Raw genomic sequence first — 18,546 nt, forward strand, 5'->3', positions numbered from 1 at the left:
CTTGCCTTCCATTCTTCATTCTGCTCCATGTTTGATCCATCATCTAATTCCACAAAGGAAAAAATCTTGTAATCTTCTCTGATCTATTCATGGAGAAACAAATGTATCTTTTATTTACTTCAAGGAGGAGAGAATTTTTTCCCGATCTGTTCTTAAGATGGGTGCTGTTTTGGGATGCCTTTGTGATGTTAAAGTTTCACCAAAGAATCAGGAAAAATACCACTTTCCTCTGTGAATCACTCTGCTTGGTGTAGTAAGCACCTAAGAAATGTGTTCTTGCACAGGCACACATGCGCACACACACACAAACACAGTGTGGAGGCCTCATAATTTTGAGTTGTTCTACTTTTCCTGTGCTGTACATGCTACATATAAAGCAGGATCAGAACACTGGTTAGCTGGCATCTGCTAGGTTGGTACCAGAAGTGATGAAGTATCAAAAGAAGTTTAGAATGAGTAGATTTGTTTTGGAAGAACATTTCTCAACTAAACTCCGTTCCCCCAATGCAGCTCTTTTTTCTGCTTTTGAGGAGGATCCAATTCTTTCCTTCTCCATTTATCTCTTTGTATTGCTCGGGAATCAAATTAAAGGGAAGAACATTTTAAGTTGCTTTAGGGTACTTCCCAGTTGTAAGTGCTTATAATAATACCTTGAATTTATAGAGTGCCTTTCTTCTGAGGAGCTCAAAGAACAGCACATGAATCTCATTTAGCGTTCCAGCATCCTAAGAGCTCGAGAGAGCAGGTGGGCATTGTATTGATCATGCAGATCTTGCACTCCAATTCCGTGTTCATAATCAGCTGCTTTTGTGAGCTACCTGAGAACTAATAAGATTCACATAGTCTCATACTGGCAAGGGAATGGCAATTTAAACAACCGACACTGGTCCTGTCATTTCTGTGGTGACACAAACAAAGCATTAAACCAAAAGAAAGCATGATGGTTCTCTGCCCTTTGAAATATGCTTGTGACAGAAGGGAAGGAAGGGCAAAGGGAGGAGAAAGAGCCTTACTACTTAAGCTTTCAGTGGACTCTGAAAAAAATAGGTCTAGCTAAATTCAAAGTGTCCTTTTAATCTCTAACGGAATCCTTTTTTATTTCCAAAGCAGTACCTTGTATTTGTCTGTTATGACGCATTGGCTGAGGAAATGATATATGAGAGAAAGAACAGTTGTTCATTATGTAATGCGAGAATCAGAAATGCAGCTACTATCCTATTGAAAAGTAATTAATACACTGTAACAGAATTTGGATTGGAGTAATGGATATTTTATTTGGCGTATTTTAGACTCTTTGGGAGGGCATTTAAAATTATTTTCTGAAATAATTTTCAAACTTTTCAGGAACACATATAGAAAGTAAACCACCCTCTACTCCACCTCACTACTTCACCTGCCCACTCCCTACACATTTCTCATAAGGGTTTATTGGCGGCATGTTAAAAAAACTATTAATTTTATAGGGTTTCTGTTCATTTTGAATTTTAAAGAATAATTTTTCTTAACGCTAGTAGTGACAGGTGGCAATTTTTAAAAAAATATCATTTCATGGTACGGAAGGATTAAATACTTTAAGTTGTACTTTCACTACATCTGGATTCGAATCAAGGATTCTAAGATTCAAAGAGGGTGAAATAGCTCGCTCGAGGTTGCACAAGTAATGGTAAAGCTGGGAAGAGAATTCACATTTCATGACTCTCAGTACTTGCTCTTGTACCCGTTCATGTACTGTTCCCTATCTTTAAATACCTTTTTTCATCATCAGTGAGTTTGTCAGTCTGACTGTTCATATTTGATTTGATAAGATTATTGGTCCAAGTCTATTGTTTGTGAAAGCTGAAGTTGCATGGTATTTTGTTGAATGAAACAAGCATTTTATTGTCTCTCTTGCTTTAACTATGCATTCACTCCATTTTATTTTTATATACATAGAAAAATCTTCCAAGGTTGCACCAGGAACTTGGAAATAACTTTCTTTTTTTTTTTTTGCTGATTCTGCCTTCCATTTAGCAAGCATTTCTTTTCTCTGTTTTGTAGTGCTGCAGTAGAAAAAAAAATGGCTGCCTTTTGTTTATTTCCCTGTACATTAGCATGATGACATCATCAGTGATATTAGCTAGATTGTACGTATCTCTAAGAATCCAGACTTACATTACCAAACCAGAAGCAAAATGTTTTTCATTTTCACATTATGCTGCATGATTTTGTAGCCCTAGGGCAAACCAAGCAGGAAATCAAGGATTTGGGGATGAGCGCACCAAAATGGTATATACTTTTTAAGATATGAAAAAAAAATGAGCGTGTATAATTTCCTCTATAAATTATGACATATTAATGAGACTAATTGGTGAGGTTTATTCAAGTTGAGATTACTTATTTTCAGCATTGTTTCATAAACATAGTTAATATGTTCACAGATATTTTTAGCTGGGCACTTAATTGATTTTCTTGTATCTGATCATGATTATGGCTGAGTTTTCATTATTCAGAATAGAGCCTATGTCCCTTTGTTTCAGTTTGTATGTGTTTGTCACATGATTTATCTTAACATACAATAAACTGTCAGTTACCTATTCAAATTACAGAAATAGTGGAGAGGATATTGAATGGATATTCTTCCATTTGTGGAATTTTAAGGGATAAATAAGTGTCTTCTTTGTCTTAAAAAATTCAAGAAATATTCTATGTCATTACCAGTTCTGTAAAGACAGAACTTATGTCTGTAGGAAGCCTAATACAGAATTTATGAAGTACTACATTTTTGTAAATATGGAGCAAACATCCCTGGAATTGTTTCTTAAAATTTGAAAGTAGTTAAGGAATACCATATGCCTTTTGAAGTAGGAAGTGGCCTTTAGGGAATAAATCACTCAACTTGTAAGAATTGATATTAACCATGAACCCTGCTTCAGATCTTTAGATGAGTTTTTTAACCAACTGCTCTACAGGTAAAAACCCTTTTTCTTTTCTTTTGTATTTTAGAGCTACTAAAGTTAATCCTGTGGCACAGTTTGAATTAGTCAATAAAAAGCTTCTGAAAATAGCACCTGCTTTGGTAAAGACAAAAATTAGGCCTGAGTATCTTTATAATGACAAATGCAGTCTCTTTACAATTAAAGTTTTAATTAAGGAGCTATTGGTGGTAGAAAAAGATCAAGACCATTTTAAAAACTTGGCCTCATGCAAAGATAAATACCAGCAGTCGAAAGGTTAAATGTGTATTGTCATTGCACGTAACAGAAATAACACTTCTTCATAGCATTAATGTAAATGTGCTTTTAGAAAAGGGCAGAAAATAATACAGCACACTGACAATCTCCTTTACTTAAATTATTATTCCACCTCTTATTAAAGTAAAATCTCGATAACTGCTGAATTCTAGCCGAAACATTCTCTGTAATTAAAAAAAATGTTGTGAAGGGATTTCCATAATTTGTGCTGCATTAATGACTTAAAGCGGCTTCGGAATTTGTTATTCCCTCCTCATAGTAGACCTCAGCTGATAAAAATATCCATAGACACAGTGAAATCAGTGGCATGCCTGGCTCTCCAGACAAAACTCCCATGTGATCACGTATAGGCAGGCTCAGTGAGACTGAAGCTGTTCAGCAAGCAGTAGGTAATGAGTCTTTGTGCAGAGAGAAGCTCTTGTGGCTGAACAATAAAGCATATGGTACCAGCAATAAAACACAGTGCTGGGAAATTTCAGAAGATTCCGCTGGAGCCAGGAAGACACAGTGCCTGGACCACAGATCAAAAAATGATCATCTCTGTATTTGGGATCATGCTTAATAAAGAGTGAATGGAGTAGGAATACAACCATTTGAACAGGTCAGTTATTTTATATGCAAATAGAGTTTCATGTTTACTTCCATTTAATCAGTATGAGATGGGGGGGGGGGCGGTGGAGTGTGTGTGAGCACATCGGCGCATATGGGGGGATGGTTTAAACTTTGCTTCTGGAAAGACATTTGCAGAACGTAGTGTGTGTTGAATGATGTACCCGAATTGATTCAACATGATTAGATAAATCGTTGATGTAATCGGGTTTGCTAGACAAATGTTGACACTTATGATGCTCTACCTAAAAGTTCATTAATCCATTAAAATTGTGAAGAGTGAGTAAAAATAATGCAGCAGTGCTTTTATGAAGCAATCGCAACTGTTAACATAAAATTAAAGGTTTCAAACTCAGGAAGAATGAAAAATATGCACTAGAAGAGAGGGGTTTGCCTTTTCAAAGAAATGGGTGTTTATGGCAGAGCTATTAATTTTCTTTATGGTGTTTTCCACAAAAATCTGGGGAGATGCAGTTAAAAAATTAATCACAAGCACAATAATATTTTTCCTATAATGCTACTTATTTGGAAAATTGATTTAATAGCACTTTTTATTATCAGAATAATATATCTATTCTTCATTTTTTAGCAAATTCAGTTAATTTTATATTAATCAGATTGTCTATCTTTTACAAGAGAAAAATATGTATAAAATGCTGATAAGTTTCTGCATAACATCTCGGCTAAAATAAATTAGCATAAGTTAAAACAAAAATTGGTGACTCTAGGATGAAGGTATTTTTCCACTGAGCCTACGTTTAACTAGGAGCAAAATGTATGTTTATATTAATATCGTGTGTGCAGCTATCTGGCTGTTTCATATATGTGGAGAAAATACTCATATTGCTCATTTCCTAATTTTGAATGTTGTAAAGGGAGATTGCTTTCTGTAGGAAGCAAGAAGAACTGTAGCAAATAAGCTCACACTGAGCAAGCTTTCTAGAGTCAGACAGGCATCTTCATTTCCATCACTTTAATTTTGAGACTTAGGGTGTAGTTTGACCATATCTCATTAATTTTTGAACAAATGTTAGTATTTTTAACAAGTTACCCAGGCACCCAAGTGTTTGATTTTTCATTTTTGGTTTTTCCTTTTTTAGGAGCTAATTAATGGACATTTCAGTTTACTGTGAGATGATAAACATGAAATCGTTTTGTTAGTGAATATTTTTGCTTGACATATATCTTATCTGAATTTGCTCGGTAAATGCCCGAGGAGCACCTCAACGGGGTGTCTTCACACTGTCATGACCAAATCTCTCCTTTATAACGTCTGTTACATTTTTAACCATTAAACCTGACTGACTGTCTTTCCAAGATCAGGAAAGAGTTGTCGAGAACTGGATGTTGACCTTCCGCATGCGTTCAAATGAAATATTTGACACTGTTGGTCTCCTTGGAAACCACAGCTGCGGAAGAAAAATTGGGGGGTTTATATTTGGGTTTTCTGTTGTTGTTTATTTTGGTGGGGGAGGAGGGAGTTGGAGAGGAGCAGGGAAGAAGCCCAGAAATATGAGAATTTAAAATACCTAATCTTTAATAAGCACGGGGGAATCATGATTTGGACAACCCACTAAAATCAGTGCACACTGCCAGAAAGCACTTTCTTTAAGCTGTCCAGTGATTCAGGTATTCTGGCTGAGCTGCAGGCCTACAATTCCTTACCCGGCATTCCATTTCAGCTGCTGGCAGACCTTCCCAACCTTATGCAAAGGAGACCAGCACGGGGAGCTTTGACTGCAGAGGGGAGAGGAGGGGGACAGGAATGAGTTCAAAGGTCAGAGGGCTGGTGAAAGGCCGGAGCAGTTGACTCAAAAAACCATGGCCCTGCTTTGCAGCAGTCTCTTGCAGAATTAAGATGAAATAGACTTGTTTTCAAGGGAGAAGATTTTCCAGCCTAGGTGCAGGAGTGAGTGAAAAGCATACAGGTATGGTGCAAGATTTCCTGGTGTGCCTAATCTTGTTTCTTTGCAAGGAACTGGCTGGGGCGTGAGCGTGGATAGAGTTTTTGATCAGCCGCGTTCTACTCCAGCTTAAAGGTTCAGTGCTCAAATTCCTGTCACTTTTGACTAATTAGAAATCCAAATGTATGTGACTCTTCAATAAAAAGGGTATTCTGTTCAGATGTAGTCATTTTGAATCAAAATTTCTTTTTTTTTTCCGGTGGGTGTGCATAATACCACTTTTTGAAGCTCTGTAATTGCAAGCCGCCTTCTTAATTAGAACATTCAGGGGGAGCGAAACCTCCTTATTGTTACGGCTCATAGAGGATAGTTTCCAATTTGTTTTTAATAAGATTAGTTCTTTTCTTAAGATATTTGTTGAGAATGCCAGGATTAATTGAGGAGACCTTTTTTTTTTAATCTTCAAATCCTCAGGGTGGTTTTATTGTCCTTAGACTAAATAAGAAATGTTTGAAATTTGGGGCGAATTTCCATTTTGAAAGGGGTTTTTATTTCATGTTTTATTCCTAATTCTTAGTTTGGGGAAAATAATTTTCTATTCTCCTTGTTTATTTTTGCCTTTAGTATTCTCTTCAAGGGATTCTGTTTCCTGGTTGTTGCTGTTTGTTTTCTTAAGTACTTTATAAGGAGTGGTGTTTGGAACTCAGCTGTTAAACTTCCTGTGGCTTTTTATCTTTGCTCTAATTATGACATCACAATTCTTGAAAATGCGTTTACAGCTCCGGATTCCAAGCAGCACATTGATGATCGTAATCTTATAAAATAGGCTTGGTTTTCCCCCTTGGAGAGAGTAAAGGCATGAATGATACACTCTGTCTTTCATTAAATAAATACCTTGTGAAAAGGAAGAGATTTTAGGACATAGAGGGCTAGGAGCTGAACAGAATGAGACAGCATATTCCAAGAGCAGTTAACTGTTTGAGTATGAATTGAAACCACATAGACCATGGAATAGGATATTGATAAACAAATATAAATGTGGCTGCGGCGTGCATCTTTACACTTCCACCAAATTAATTATTCAGCATGGAATTAATTGCAAAATGACAACCTTTGTGCTTAGTCATGAATTCACTGTCTTAAGCTTCTTTTTTGTATTAGGCAAATGCATTTGGAGATAAGCTTTTTAAAGTCTGTTCCCTGGCCGTAAATGGCCATTTATGCAAATTTAATTGCCACATTACAATTGAAAGATGGTGGGGAGGGGTTTGGATCATTTAATTTGTATGTTAGAATCCTAATAGTTTAGACTGCATATTCTTTGTGTTTGGGGTTTGGGTTTTTGTGAGGGTTTTTTGGTGGGGGGAGTGGGTTGTGGTAATAGACTCAGAAGGACTTCAAGCAATGGGGGCAATTATGTCAGATGTTTATGAAGCTCAATGTGTTGATCATTCAGAGTCAGGTTTGCACATCTTTTATCACTCCAGTAGAGCACTTGTTGTGCCGCGTTATTCCGTTTTGCTAGTAGTAGCTTAAATCAAGAGAATTCATTTTATATTTTGAGAGCCTTTAAAAAAATGCAGTCAGCTGCCGTTTTCCCTTAAGCCATTTCCTCAGAAGCTTCTGATATTATCTTGATTATTTATTGCAATTGAAAGAGTTATGTAGAAAATGGCTTGTCTTTTTATCAGTACAAAATATTGCTGCGATTCTAAACTGTATTTTTTTTTTAAAAGGAAGCCATTCCATTAGTTCTACTGTCGCTGAAACATAATTATTCATTTTTCAGTCATATTTATTGAGCACTTACTGTATGCAGGGCACTGTATTGAGCACTTGGGAAAGTACAGTTCAACAATAAACAGTGACATTCCCTCCCCACAATGAGTTCACAGCCTAGAGCTGGGGAGAAGATCAGATAAAATCTGGATATTGGGAATAACTTTTTAAAAAATTTCACTTTGATGAACATCGCCTATAACTTGAGGTGTATGTTTTAGCTGTTCTTTTCACTACTAATCAAAATGGGAGTCGTAGATGTAAATGAAGTCACACTACGCATTAGGTATGCAAAAGAATTGTAAGTGGCTGGAGTAGTGGCACTTATTGATCTAATTGTTTTTTCCTCCAGTGAGGAAAAGTCCCTCAAGGGCTCTTTGTCATTAGTTCCAAAAACATAAGTAGTGTAGGGATTGTCTCTATTTGTTGACAAATTGTACTTTCCAAGTGCTTAATACAGTGCTCTCCTCCGCTCAGTAAGCGCTCAATAATAATAATAATGATGGTATTTAAGTGCTTACTATGTGCCAAGCATTGTTCCAATAAATGCGATTGCATGAATGAATGAATGAATTGGGGGAACAGTAGATCTGCCTATCTAAATGCAAATCCTTTGGTTGGGCCTACCTAATCTGGGAATCCCAGGTAATATGCAAATGGTGCAGATTTGTGTGAACTCTCAGGATCTTTATTGCTTAGGAAGCAGAGTTGAAAATCAAGCCACTTGTCACCTAATTCTGCACCTTAGTAGCCAGGACTTGATCGTATTATTTGAATACTTGCTGAAATACAGTGAAACTTCATTTATACCGCCCTCAACTGTAGAACAAGTAGGAATAATACCGCGGGGGAAACCCATAATCCTTGTTTGTTGAAATCGGAAAGAGTCGAGGAGGCCCTCTGTATCCTCCAGGGCCAGAAATAGGATCTAACAGTCCTTTCCACTCACTGCAGTGAGTTGGGAGGGCTATTTTTCCACGAAATTGCAAAGTCCACTTCCATCCTTTTATCTCCTTTCCTATAATATGCTCTCAACTCCTTCAGGCTGGACTACTGAAAATCAGCTCCTTATTGGTCCCCCTGCCTTTAGCCTGCCCCCATTAAATAATAATAATGGTACTTGTTAAGTGCTTACTATGTGCCAAGCACTTGTTCTAAGCATCAGGGTAGGTACAAGTTAATCAGGCAGACACAGTTCCTGTCCCACATGGGCTCACAGTCATATCCACATTTTACAAATGAGGTAACTGAGCCCCAGAAAAGTGAAGTGACTTGCTCAAGGTCATACAGCAGATACGTGGTGGAGCTGGGATTAGAATTCAGGTTCTTCTGACTCCCAGGCCCGTGCTTTTATTCAGTCATATTTATTGAGCGCTTACTGTGTTCAGATCATTGTACTAAGTGCTTGGGAAGTACAGTTCAGCAACAAATAGAGACAATCCCTGCCCACAACGGGCTCACAGTCTAGAAGTGGGGGGACAGACATCAAAACAATCCACTAAGCGATACTGCTTTTCCAATACTGTCTTATGTACAGTTCCACAATTTTTTTTTCCTAGAATGCCTTCAGTCAAAGGTATTCGTTGAATATTTACTGGGTGCAGAGCTGTGTACTAAGCGTGAGCTTATTGTACTGAGCACTGAGAAGAGTCAGTACAATAGAGTTGGTAGACATGACCCCTGCCCACAAGAAGCTTACGGTCTAGAGGAGAAGACAGACATTAAAATACATTTTAGATAGGTACATGAGCTCAAAGGTGAATATCAAATGCTTAAAAGAAACAGATCCAGAAGGAAGGGCATGTAGGAGAAATGACAGCTTAACTGGGGAAGCCCTCTTGGAGATGTAATTTTTAATAAGGTTTTGATGGAGGGAAAGGTGGTGCTCTGTTATGAGGGAGTTCCAGGATGAGGAGAGGACTTGCCATGGAATATATCACTCCAGTGGACAAAAGGGACTCCCTGTCACCTTCTGTATGAAACGAAGACTTCTAGCAGCTGGTTTCAAAGCTCTTTATCTGTTAATTCCTGTTACCTATCCACTCTCTTCTCCCATAGCACCCAGCTCTTGACCCTTGACTCATGACTTAGCCGTAGAGCACGGTCTGGGAGTCAGAAGGTCATGGGTTCTAATCCCAGCTCTGAAACCTGTCTGCTGTGTGACCTTGGGCAAGTTACTTCACTTCTCTGGGCCTCAGTTCCCTCATCTGGAAAATAGGCATCGAGGCTGTGAGCCCCATGTGGGACAGGGACTGTGTCCAACCCCAACCCCATCCACCCCAGCGCTTAGTACAGGGCCTGGTGCAAAGTAAGCACTTAACAAGAACCACAATTATTATTAAATCATTACTATTATTATTGCATAGCTAAATATTCTCTGGCTGGAGATACTTCTGCTTCTGACACTTTCCTCAAGCCCTCCCCGCCCTAACCCGAAACAATTTGTCCACATCCTCTTTCATTTACACTTCATCTAAGTAGTATTCCTTGATTATTCTCCCCTCCATTTCTCTGCTCAACTCAGCAGTCACATTTTTATTTGCTGACTTTTGCATTCACTTGTGGATCATATCTGCTCTGTCGCCTTACTGTGGCATATCACTGCATCCACCTTCTCTCCTCCCCGCATTAAACCGGAAACTACTCAAGAGCAGGGATTGCAGCCTTGGAGAATGTCCCGCTGCCGGTCGACGCTCTATAGATGTGTTTGCTTCTGGTTCTTTTTAGCATTTTCTAATTCCTGTGGAGGGGATCCCTGGGTTCAGTTTCTAACCCTGACAAGGGTTCAAAGGGTAGCCCCCAGAACTAGCCGTTCATTGACTCAGGGGTATTTCAGGGCCTATTGTACGCACAGTGATGCACTAAGTGCTGGGGAAGGATACCATCAAGGAAGAATAGTAGACTTGCTCCTTAACCTTCCTTCTCAGGTTTGACAGCAATGAGTAAGAAGGAAGGTGGGCTAAAAATAGCTTAGAGAGAGAAAGAAGTAAGGAGGGAGAGAGAGAGAAAGAAGGAAGGAGGGAGAGAGAGAAAGGGGAAAGAGAAGGGGGAAAGAGAGACCCTGATCCTTAAAACAGTGATTGGCACATAGTAAGTGCTTAACAAATACCATCATCATCATTATTATTATTATTAGTAACAGGCAGTGGGAACCAGCCAGTGTTGCACTGTGACTAGGGTAATGTTTGGGACAGGGAGCAAAGAGGAGTATTGACCTTGACTCAAAGTCTGCATCCTGTGCAAAGTTTATGTTTTGTGTAGCATGAAGATCATTTGAATACTTCATTGTTTAAGCTAGGTTCATAGTTGCATTCATGCAGAACCCTGAGCTAAGGAAAACTGGTCTTGTAGGACTCGCTGTGTGTCCGTAGCCATGTGCTCAACCATTTTGTAAGACCCTGCCTCATGTTGTGTCCAGAAAGACACACCTTGTTGGAAGAATGTTCCCTATCCAGCCGTCAGCATTCTAGCCAAAACACATAGTGAAAGCAGGCATCGTGAAATAACTGACCACACTTGGATAATTATAGTTTTTATTCCAGCTTCTTAAATCTCTCATTTTACATATTTCGAATGGTGATCTATTTAAGAACTCATCTCCTAATGTGGTGAAATATGTTTTTTAGGGAATGAATTTAGAGATGTTGTGTTTAGAATCTTTAGCAGCTTAAATAGAAAAGATTCTTCTAATATCAAAACCTTGAAGTTTAAGCAGTTATCCACTTGAAGGAACAGATGGCAGATCCTATTGACGGGAGACAGGTGTTTTCTATTCAGAGCTCTTTAAGGCTTTTTGAAAGATGAATTGTCTTGCTGTCTGACTACCTGTCTGTCTTTGTCATCACCTGGGATCTGTTACCATACTGAAGTTTTGAAATAAAACTGCACAGTAAATATGGCATTAGTGCAGTTCATTCATTCAATAGTATTTATTGAGCACTTACTATGTGCAGAGCACTGTACTAAGCGCTTGGAATGTACAATTTGGCAACAGATAGAGACAATCCCTGCCCAGTGATGGGCTCACAGTCAGTTGAAAGTCAGAGTGTACCTAAAATCTGCAAATGCATATTCTCTAAGAAAAGTCTCAAATATCAATTTAGAAACTTTGTACTTTTCATTGATTGTGCTTAGTCTGAACACCTGGTGATTGCCAAGAAAGGAGAAGACAATGGAGATTTCCAGTTTTCAGTAAGAACTGTAGCATTAAGTGCTTATTATGCACCAAGCACTGTTCTAAGCGCTGGGGTAGATACATGATAACCAAATCTGTCTCCTGGGGGGCTCACAGAGTAAGTCAGAGGGAGATCAAGCGTTTTAGGAGTGGGGAAAGACCCGAAGTAATGATCCAGCCTTCTGAATCCAGCCATCCACAGCCCCAAATTTCTTTAATTCCCCCCACAAAGAGTTTTCACTATTAAACCATATCAGTGAAAATTCTGAAAAATAATCTGAGCCCCTACTTTGTAAAAAGTAATTTTTTTCCCCATCCCCAAAGCTATCTATTCTTGCCCCTGCTTTTCCGTTTTTCATCACTTTATATCAAGGATACACAGGGGATTGGCGCAAACTGAAGAGGTGAAGAAATGTAGGTCAGCGTACGTTTTCAGGGAAGAATACCCTAAACATAATTTCCCATCCTATATGGGGTATTATTGAAAAACATGTTTAGATTTTGCAATCAGCATGTGTTTATGTACATTTAGATAAGGTGAACGCGCATTAGCTGCGAACGTTTATTATTGTACGTTTTGGAATTGTCTTTGCAGTGTATGATTTTATTATTCGTGCCTCCATCCAAAAAAACTGAAGCTCAACTAATGGTGTGTCCTTTTTGGTTGAAACATTGAATTGTATATAAAAATCATGAATGCACCACCGAGCCTCTTTAGACATTAAGCGAACCCAGCTCTAGGGAGACACCCCTGGCAGCCTCAACACCGGAACAGAAACTAACTCGATTTGCTGATGGTGAACAATGGAATCTCTTCACTCACATTTAGCAGGCATGGATTAGATGCCGCCACCGTAATGTTCTTCTAAAAGGAAGGGCGGCCATACGTTAGTTTTAGTACATCCATACCCAATCGAAGGGTTTAGGGAACGTGAAGGAAGATGGCTTACTGTTGGAAACTCGGTGTGGAAACTCGATAGTCAGAGGAGCGTTGTGGCCGAGTGGAGAGGGCTTGGGCCGGAGAGAAAGGGGACCTGGGTTCTGTTCCCAGCTCTGCTTCTTGCCTGCTGGGTGACCTTGGACAAGTCATTTAACTTCTCTGGCCTTCGGTTTCCTCATTGGTCTGGGCTCCCTGGGCATCCCCTGGCAGTGGTGTCTTGAGGACCCCCTCCCTCACACCAAGAAGACCCCAAGACAGAGTGTTCCCTTCCTCGGGAGAGACCTTACCCCACCAGTAGAAGGGGGACAACCCACATATCCCCCACGGAGATCTCACTAACAACTGGCTATGGGGTGCGGGGGAGGATGCCACGCTGCTACAACTGTGCTCGACTCCCCGGTGAGAGATGTACTATTAATCGGTGGTGAATTTGTGCCTTCTAGTGGTGCTCATAGGATGTTTATTGAAAAATAAAAACGGCAGCCAAAAGGCAACTGGTCCTGTCAGTGCTAGACAAGAGGCACCCCAGCAGAAAACCAGACTTCTTGGTATAAAATAGGTTAGATGGCCAGGCTACTTGTAAATTACTTCCGAGCATTTAATCCTTTGAGCTAAGTTTGAGGAGCTATCTAGACTGTAAGCTCTTTGTGGTCAGGAAACTTGTCTACTGACTCTGTTATATCATACCCTCCCAAGCATATAGTACATGCTCTGACCCAATGAGTTCTCAAAAGATACCCTGGAATGATTGAGATCAATCACTTAATAGAAAACTTTTTTTGAAGGGATTGAACCATTTTCTCCTGTAATTTTTGGCCAGTGATTGCCCTAGCTGTGTTAAAATTCAGGTCACTCGGTACAAGCAAGAAGCAGGGTAGCCACTTATTGGTATTTTGTGCAATTTTATTTTTGGATATTTTCAGGTCTAAAAAATGTGGATTGGTGTAAGTCACACTTCGTAGCTGAGATTTTATTTTCCAACCACTTATGACTGACAGTATATTGCTTTGCAGAGAGAGTTCAAATCAGCATTAACCTTCAAACCCATCAACAGATATGGAAAAGGGTAACTCCACAATGTTAATAGTATTTACTGTGGGCCTGCTGCACATCAAACGCTTTGCTGGGGCTAGGGGAATCTCAGAAACAAGCTACAGAGGATCACTGCCCTGAAGGAGCTCACTGTCTAATTGACAATATGTAAATTGTCGAATATAGTCTATTTAGGAGTGATAAAATAGCAAAACAAATAAAACAAAAAAAAGGCAGGTGTTGGGGTGACTGGGGATGCATGATCAATTAATGAACTAAGTAGGCTTCCTGGAGAGGGTGACTTTTGAGGAAGGCTTTGAAGGAAGGCAGGGACATTGATGAAACTTTGTGGGGTTGTGCTGGTTTATAGTTAAAAGTCTCTTTGGATTTCATGTATATGGCTGTGTATAGCCACATACCTGTGTTCTATAAGTGTGCTATAATTCCGGTTCTGCTGCTTGTCTGCTGTGTGATCTTGAGTAAGTCATTTAACTTCTCTGTGCCTCAATTACCTCATCTGGAAAATGGGGATTGAGATTGTGAGCAACCCAATTTGCTTGTTTTCATCCCAGTGTGTAGTAGAGTGCCTGGTACACAGTATGTGCTTAACAAATACCATTATTATTATTGTTATTATTATGACTGCAAGTTGTAATATAAAACTAAGAAGGTAGCATAACAGCACTGTTCATTAAAGCCCCACCACCAGGAATCAGCACGCCACCCCCTCCCCATAGTCAGTCAAGTGAGTGGTGGTTCTTCTGAACCTGTGAAACTGGATCTTTTGGGCTTGTGAAGGGCAGGCTCAGGCTTTGACAGGATGCAGAAAGGTTCACCATGGTAACCGAGACTGCTATTTGGGGCTTCTATCGGGAATCTCTAACCTGAGACCCACAGATATGTGGGCAGGACTTGAGTTTTTATGCATCATCTTACCTCCTCAAGCCGGCCATTTGGTTTTGTACCAGGCAGCTGTATTGTCGACTCACCTGTTCCGTGCTACTGCAGGACTGGGGTCTTTTTATTTAAAGGGGCCAGTTTCCCTCCATCTTAACTCTGACTGCTAGGTCCAGCTCGGAAGCAGCACCCATCCACATTCAAGGGGAGCTGGGAGGGGAACATAGCGACTGTGGAGTGAGGAGGGGAGGTGGCCGGGGCCCTCCAATGTCCTAGTCGAAGGATCTGGGGATTTCTGCAGTAGGCTTCTTGTCACTGCAGTGCATCACGATACCTGCATCATACTTATGACATTAAGTACGTCTATTATTTCCAAGTCCGCACAGGCATATCTGCTCATGGTGCGATCAGGGGCCTCCCAATAATACCTTAATTCTTTAAATTCCTTTGACTGTGAGCCCCAGGTGGGACAGGGCTTTGTCCGCCCTTATTATCTTATATCTACCCTAGTGCTTGGCACAAAATAAGTGCTTAACAAATGCCATAATTATTTTTTTATTATCAGTCCTATCTCGCGGCTCCTTTGCTGTGATTTCTCCGGTTTGACTGGGCCTGAGGCATTTTGGTATGTGATCGTTGGGATCGCACAGCCTGATCCTAGTCGAGGCAGGGCTCAATGAACAGGTCAACTGCCTTAGGCCTCACCCGGGAAGAGAATTCCCAGGTTTCCCAGGCTTCTGGGGCCCAGAATAGCCCTGTCATAAGCCATTCTCTGCATCCACAGCTAGGTCCCTGTCGTGGCCTGGGCTGACTCTCTGGAGGCGGTGTTGCCCAAGGGAAAAGGAGATAGGCAGCAGTGGAGTAAACTTCAACCTGATCTGGATTCCTCCCTGGGAACAGCAGAGGCAAAAGTCCCTTTGGGCACCGGATGCCCCAAGTCCATACCCACGCAGCCTCAGGGAGTCTCCTGGCCCCAGCTACTGCTTCCACTATTCCTGCCCTCCTCACCGGTCTTGGCAGTTCTGGTTTCCGGCAGGAAGTCTAGACCTGGGTGGGTAGCCACTTACCCAATACTCGCATATATCTTTGGGCTCAATTACTTATGTTGACTGCTCTAATTGTGAATAGTTTTGTGTTTCCCTCCTCGCCCTCCTCTGTTAGACTGTAAACCCCGAGTGGGCGGGGAACTTGTCGCTACAAAATACTAATGATAATTGTTGTATCTGTTAAGCGTATTTGTATTATGCGCTGGGGTAGATATAGGGTGATCAGGGTGGACACAGTCCATGCCCCACGTGGGGCTTACAGTCTTCCTTCCCAATTGACAGATGACGTAACTGAGACACAGAGAATTTAAGTGACTTGCCCAAAGTCACACAGCAGACGTGGAAGCAGGCTGAGTATAGTGGATAGAAGCAGCATGGCATAGTGGATACAGCATGGACCTGGGAGTCAGAAGGTCATGGGTTCTCATCCCAGCTCTGTCACTTTTCTGCTGTGTGACGTTGGGCAAGTCACCTCACTTCTCTGTGTCTCAAGTTACCTCATCTTTAAAATGGAGATTGAGACTGTGAGCCCCTTGTGGGACAGGGACCGTGTCCAACCAGAGTTGCTTCTATCCACCCCGGTGCTTAATACGGTCCCTGGCACAAAGTAAACACTTAACAATACCATTTTTACTACTGCTAATAATGATAAGTGGCAGAGCCGGGTTTAGAACTCAGGTCTTTCTGACTCCCAGATACATGTTCTTTCCACTAGGCTATTCTAACACCTACTGCAGAAAACTACATAGAAAACTGTGCTCAGTAAGTGCTGCTTCTATTATTATTCCTGCTACTGGGCAGTTTGGTTTACAGCTGGGCTGTCCCCTGTCCAGTATATGTCCAGTAAATCTAGACTGTAAGCTCGTTGTGAGCAGGTAATGTGTCTACCAATTCTTTTGTACTCTCCCAAGGACTGCACACAGAGAACACTTAATAAATAGCATTGATTTTTTTTCTTAAACACCCAGAAGTCCTACGCTTTGGTTTCCGCCACTGGGTTCTGTGACTCGAAAATGGTGCCTGTGTTTACAGGGCCCTGGGAGGGTTTGGTGGACCCCACAAAATGGCAAATACAGTGCTGTTACATGTGTCTGGTACCAATTATTGAGCTCGTACTGTGTGCGGGTCTCTGTGCTAACGCTCTGGCGAGTACAATAGAGTTGGTAGACGTGATCTCTGCCCACAAGGAGCTTACAGTTTAAAGGGGGTAACAGACATTAAAATAAATTATGGGGGGGGAAATGGCAGAACATAAGATTATGTACAAAAGTGCTGTGGGGTAAATATCAAGTGTTTAAGGGATAAAGACCCAAGTATATAGGCGATGGAAGAAAGAGGATGCTTAGGAGAAGTCCACTAGGGCCATCCGTGGTCACCCTGAATTGAGCCTGAAGGATTTTAAAAGCTGCTGACTGGTCTCTGGAAAGCAGGTTCTCTGGAAAGCAGGTTCTCCTGCTCCAGAATGAGGGAGATGTAGCTCAATGTCCCGAGTCCCATCTGTGCTCTCCAGCTCGAAACAGTCAATTGTATTTGAGTGCTTACTGGGCAGAACACTGAACTAAGCGCTTGGGAGTGTACACCATAACAGAGTTGGTAGACGTGTTCCCTGCCCACAATGAGCTTACAGTCTAGAAGGCAGTCAGCTCTTCAATGATGTTGGAACAAGTAATTCCCCATCATCTGCTGTCACTCTTAATTTAGTAGTGTAGCATGATAATTTTTGAAAACATTTTTAGTCTGAAAAGTTTCCCTTCTTTGTGTTTTGGAACTACAACTCTTAGGTGAGCTTGTATTTGGTGTGACTTTCTTTTCATTTTAATTATTGCAACAGCTGCTTTGATGATTTTTGTTTGTTTTAGATAAATTGGGTCAGTGCTTTAGTGAAACCACCAAGGGAAATATTGTCAACCTGTGATGTGTGGATTTTGATCAGCAAAGTCCCCATATATGGTGGCCTCTTCATTCTTTAAATCCTTGGGAAAGTTTGTGGCTTTTTTGTGATTTGTGTTGGGAGAAATTTTAAATTTGTAATTTTAGAAAATCCTGTCATTTTCCTTATGCGATATTCTGTACAGCACCAGAGTTGGTGAAACAACCCATTCTCCCCCTTAATGCTTTCTAATGTCCTCTTCATACTAGCTTCTCCTGAAGTTTTTTTAAAAGGTTTCCAGCATTTTCCACATTTGTAATGATTCTTCTAAAAGGAAGGAATATCATGGTTCAACACCCTTTCATTTCCATCATTTTTCAATAGTCAGTACATATTTTCAGCTTAGAGTTTAGTGTAAATTCTAAGGCACTGAAGAGAAAAAAAGTCCCTCAGATATGAAGATAATGGTTCATGTCTAGTTTTTGCTAATTGTGGTGTTAAGAGCTTACCACGAGCTACAGCAGTTTGCTAAGTGCTGGGGTAGAGTTACAGGATGGAGCTCACCATCTATTAATATTTTTAAAAACACATTAGTCTGCTAAGTCCATTAATAAACCAAACTAAGTGTATTTTCTAATAGCACATCCAGAAAACACAATTTAAACTGCTCTTACATTAATTTGAAAAGTATGGGCTCCAATTTTCCTGATATTTTTTCAGTTTTGTTTTTGAATAGAAAAAAATGATCTAGGAAAAAAGCCCACAATATCTTAAATCATAAATAATCAGCAACCATACTCTCTTGTTCTCTGATCAGAGAAGTCTGATCTCATTAACTAAGCAGAAATGGGCAGCATTAATATTAAAAAGAATCGAAAGCAGACTTAGATGTGACAGTCCCTTTTGCCTCGGGAAGTATGAAAAGTACTCAGATGGATCTTGCTAAAAGGGATCTTTGGAATCATTCATTTGCTAGAGATTAACAACATTTATTTCACTTGGAAGAAAGCCCCAAGTCCAGCCTCTCCTCCTTTTTCTTTCCCTGTCTTTCCAGTTCAGAGAGTT

General features: G+C 40.4%; 1 protein-coding gene across 4 annotated transcripts in view; it reads left to right on the top strand.

The window, feature by feature from the left end:
• Window positions 1–18,546, top strand: part of CSRNP3 (cysteine and serine rich nuclear protein 3) — a 126,430-nt gene that overhangs the window by 60,134 nt on the left and 47,750 nt on the right. Inside the window, exon 1 of one of the 4 annotated variants that reach the window (XM_029072462.2) lies at window positions 3,571–3,831. The exons of the other annotated variants lie outside the window; for them this stretch is intronic. The gene's annotated coding sequence lies outside the window, so the exon portion shown is untranslated. Of the gene's footprint in view, window positions 1–3,570; window positions 3,832–18,546 lie in introns of those variants that run through there. 4 annotated transcript variants of the gene reach the window in all.

The sequence above is a fragment of the Ornithorhynchus anatinus genome, chromosome 9 (genome assembly GCF_004115215.2).
Source record: "Ornithorhynchus anatinus isolate Pmale09 chromosome 9, mOrnAna1.pri.v4, whole genome shotgun sequence".
NCBI classification, from domain to species: domain Eukaryota; kingdom Metazoa; phylum Chordata; class Mammalia; order Monotremata; family Ornithorhynchidae; genus Ornithorhynchus; species Ornithorhynchus anatinus.